This window comes from Trichogramma pretiosum, unplaced genomic scaffold (assembly GCF_000599845.2).
Source record: "Trichogramma pretiosum strain Unisexual culture from Peru unplaced genomic scaffold, Tpre_2.0 scaffold38, whole genome shotgun sequence".
Taxonomy (NCBI): Eukaryota; Metazoa; Arthropoda; class Insecta; order Hymenoptera; family Trichogrammatidae; genus Trichogramma; species Trichogramma pretiosum.
This window is the reverse complement of record NW_019641677.1, coordinates 716,871-721,074: the sequence shown is the minus strand read 5'-3', so window position 1 is coordinate 721,074 and position 4,204 is coordinate 716,871. Positions and strand designations below refer to the sequence as shown.

The 4,204-nt window shown below is 37.7% G+C and overlaps 2 non-coding genes across 2 annotated transcripts; one reads left to right on the top strand and one right to left on the bottom strand.

Moving 5' to 3' along the window:
- The first annotated feature begins 3,460 nt into the window (after nt 1-3,460).
- Trnar-ucg lies at nt 3,461-3,533 on the top strand. Its single transcript has one exon. It is a non-coding gene; the product is annotated as a tRNA-Arg (tRNA).
- A 577-nt stretch (nt 3,534-4,110) lies between these two features.
- On the bottom strand, nt 4,111-4,204 carry Trnay-gua. Its single transcript has 2 exons — nt 4,168-4,204; nt 4,111-4,146 (listed from the first exon to the last, which is right to left on the bottom strand). It is a non-coding gene; the product is annotated as a tRNA-Tyr (tRNA).

Below are 4,204 nucleotides of genomic sequence, written 5' to 3'. Positions count from 1 at the left end.
GGCGACGCTCCGCGTGCGACTGACTGACGACGACGCCGAAGTTTGTACATTATACCCATGGTGGAAGGGCAATGCCGGCAACCCCCTTTTCAAGCCGCCGCCGCCGCCGCCGCCGCTATTGCCACTGCGCTTCTGTACATTGTTATTATTATACGTGTACAGCTACAGCTTCTGTCTATACTGTACAGTGTTGCATGTGCGGTGCGAGGCACTTGCGCCGATACGTCTGCGCCGCGTGTATTATACATATATATGCAGTTACATGCATATGCGGGTGGAAGTCACGGACACATGTTACGCAGTGCAGTTTCTTCTCTCTCTCTTGCAGCGGCTATGCGTGCAGTGCACATACTCCACATGACGCGGGCACCCGAGACTCGATGAGCGAGAATGTCTCCGCTGCGTTGTATATATGCACGCCATGAATTCTATTTGAAATTCGCCGCTTATAAAATATATAAATGTTGCATGTAGCAAAAGCCGATAGATATAGCGAGGAATGCGGCAGTGTGCGATCATTAGCTCGATCGTTCGAGCGCGTTTATGTGTATTTTTAAGAGCTTATAGAGCCTGTATGGAACGCGCGAATGTATGTTATTTGTATATTATTATAACGCGTTTACTCTGCCGGATAACTCGTGCTCGGTGGATCGGATGATTGGCCCCCCTCCCCCCCCCCCCCCCCCCNCCCCCCCCCCCCCGACCGACGTGCATCCGAAACGTTAAAAGTTACGGGGCTGTGTATCTACAGATTTTTTCTTTTGTTATGAAGTTGTACTCGACGTAAGAATAATCGACAGTTAGAAAAGCCAATCGCGAGCAATTACTGTAAAAACGGAAAAAATTAAAGGAGTCATTGAGTCTCTCGAACTGCGAGATCTTTTGTTACGGCCCATTGTGCTACACGCAGGCCCTGAAAAACATCGTAATTTTTTAATGAATATGCATAACGAAATAATATGCAGAATAGATCCCTTTTCATTTGAAGATTCTCACGCGGCGTATATAGTGTGTACCGAGAGCCTCGTGCCCGTGATCATGCCCCTGCGTCGTCGTGTACCGCGCGCGGGGCAGGCGCAGACAAAGGGAAGTGCTATTAGCGCATCTTTTGGGAAACAAAGAACAGCTCCGCGCGCGCGCATGTGCTTATGCACTTCAAAGGTGTCTGCTGCTGCGAGCTAGCTATAGCTACTATACCTAGAGAAAACGGAGAAACGAGAATGTGTCTCAGTAACCCTTTCCACGACGTAGCCTAGCTCTCTTACTTATAGTAGTAGTAGTATAGCTGTAGTGGAGCTTCGAGAGATGAAAAAGAAAAACAGCGACGTGCGCCGTGTTTCTCGTATAATTGAGTCGTATGAATCGCAGCTTGAATGTGCAGGTGGGCAATTGTCAAAGACAAAATTACATTGTCTTTTTTGCCTCTCTCTGTCTCGGGACATTGAGAAGAGCTCTAGTGTGCATATGGAGTGATTGTGTATCGCAGTTGGCTGTTTCGATCGTTTTATTTACTAAAAAATAGTAGGAGTTTTCATCGTATTTTTCTTTATTCGTAATGAACCTTATTTTACACTGAGAAATTTTTTACAGCTATGGATAAGGATCGATGTCACTTTAAAAATAAAATTAAATATTTTTTGCCTTTGTCAATTAGTCCTTAGCGTTTACTGTAAGGACCTGAAAGCGAGGATCCTTGAAAAACTTCTATCATGTTGATGAAAGTATAGGCGCGATTTATTTTTAGGAAAATCAGCACAAAAGTATTCAGTCTTTCAGGAGTTCAGTATTCAGGCTGCAGGAAAACGTCTTGAGTCCTTTCATGACTCTAAGTCGACATACGTTTCATTTCACTACATTTAAGAATGGAATAAAGTTGAGCGAATTATGTTTAAAGACTAAAAAGATATTGTCGTAGACCAATTCAGTCGAAGTAAGAGCTATTACAGATAATTCTAAGCAATTAGCTCAATTTTAAATTTAATTATTACAGTAGCAAAAGATTATTTCCGCTTGGAAAAAAAATGATTACAACGTATAAAGAAGCTTACTTTTAAAAGTAGATATTCAGTTCTACGCAATATCTTGAAAAGAGGCCTAGAAAAATTAGCATCCCCTAAAAAAGCCATTAAAAAATATACGTGTTTGCTGGTAAACTCTAGAAAGGCTTAGAAGTCAGTCTTGCTGCTGGGTCACTGTCTTGGTCTTTTTTATCGCAGTAAAATATACCTTATGAATACAGAGACCAATAAAGTAAATAATATAAAGCACACACATAATTAAAGTCGATTTTCACCGCCAGATGGCGAGTGGACCATTACGTGTAATCCTGCAAGTGGTGGCCTATAGAGATAATTATATAAGTAAGAGCAATGCAATGTATACTATATATTTGTTCGTATCTAATTCTGGTATTAAAAGCTTTTTATAGGGATAAATCTCCTCTCCTCTTTCTATATTCTTATGTCTTGTGAAACTAATCTATGAAACAATACGCTCCCGGTATTAAAGGCTTGTTGTAGTTTTAAATGAGGTGCATAATTAAGATGTCAAGTCGAGGAATATGTTTCATATATATAGTACAAAGCGTTGTTGCTGAATTTTTTCTTCCAGTTGCTTTAAGTTGTTTTAAGTTGAGCGGTATGCGTTTAAGCATTAACTAATGACACGAAAATAAATTTAGTTTTCTCTGAATAGTCCCTTTATCCTAGTCACGTTTTCTTGTATCGGCTTTTTTTATTTAAATTCAAGTTCGAGAATCTAATTATTAATCGTAGTGGTATCCAGAGACGTTTCGGGAGTGTCAGTAATATTGCAGTGATACAGGCGCTTCGAATTGAGCCTCGAATATCGCGACACATTTCCATGAAGTGCTCTCCGATGGAATACTAGGTACTGGATGCAGAATTCCTTGAGATTGTCGCATTTATACCCAAAATAGGAGTAAGGTAGTTTCTTACGCATTTGCATAAAATCAATAACTCAATTTGCATGATTATGGTACTGCGTATATACCTTTTATTACTTGACTATGGTAAACATTTGTAATTCTATAAATGTATGAGATGTCAGAGCCTTGAAAAATACTGTTACTAATTTTTTTGTAGGCATCTATAAAGGCACAACAAATTTTCCTTTCTTTATGGTTAAAATTTTAAATCGATTGAACATGAATAAAATTTTGTTATAGATAACCTAGGGAACGATGTTAATAGTTGATAGTTGAATCGAGGGCCGGTAAAGTAGGAATCTAAATTACAAGTACCATGAGACTCTAATAAGCTAGCTATAAAACGTAGCTATTACAGCATCAAACACAATACCTAAAAAATGTCATGTAATCTGTGAGTTTGATAAATATTTTTTTATAGATAACGTATAAATTAAGCTTTGATAATTAATTCACGTATTACGTACAGTGTTATGAAACCTGTGATTTAATAGATTTCCCTCGTAGTCATAAGACCGTGTGGCCTAATGGATAAGGCGTCGGACTTCGGATCCGAAGATTGCAGGTTCGAGTCCTGTCACGGTCGAACAATCTTTTTGCCATTATTTATAATAATTGAGAATTTAGCAAACCTCACTAGTCTTTGATTTGTGTGACGTATTCAACTTGTTATGTGGATCATCACTCAATCGATCTTTATAACTTTAAAAATAGCAAAATTGGTTTTTTATAATAACTCTTCACAATACAGTTGATAAATATTTTTATACTTTAACGATAACAAGTTATATTTGTCAGCATAATATTCACTACAAGTGTAAGATTAGTTAGTTTGAGTTAATTTTGTCGCTATACTACTTTTAATTAAGATACTGCTTATTCATCACATGAAACTTTGCTAATTGCAACGTAGCTAAAACGTGTATTTTATAACTAATATACTAAAAACAGAACGCAATTTTGAAGAGAAAATTAATTCCAGTGAAATATTTAGTTTGATTTAATATTAACCATCAATTAATATGCATTATTTTTAAAATATGAATTTTCACATTTACATTTACAGTAATTTTATTAATAAATATTCAAATACGTTCGAAATCAAAATATTGTTATTGCGCGTCGTAAAGATTTAGTGAAAAAAAATGCAAAAAAGAGGTTTCTCCTTCGAGCCGGATTTGAACCAGCGACCTATGGATTTCTATCTTTGAATCAACCAACTACAGTCCACCGCTCTACCAACTGAGCTATCGAAGG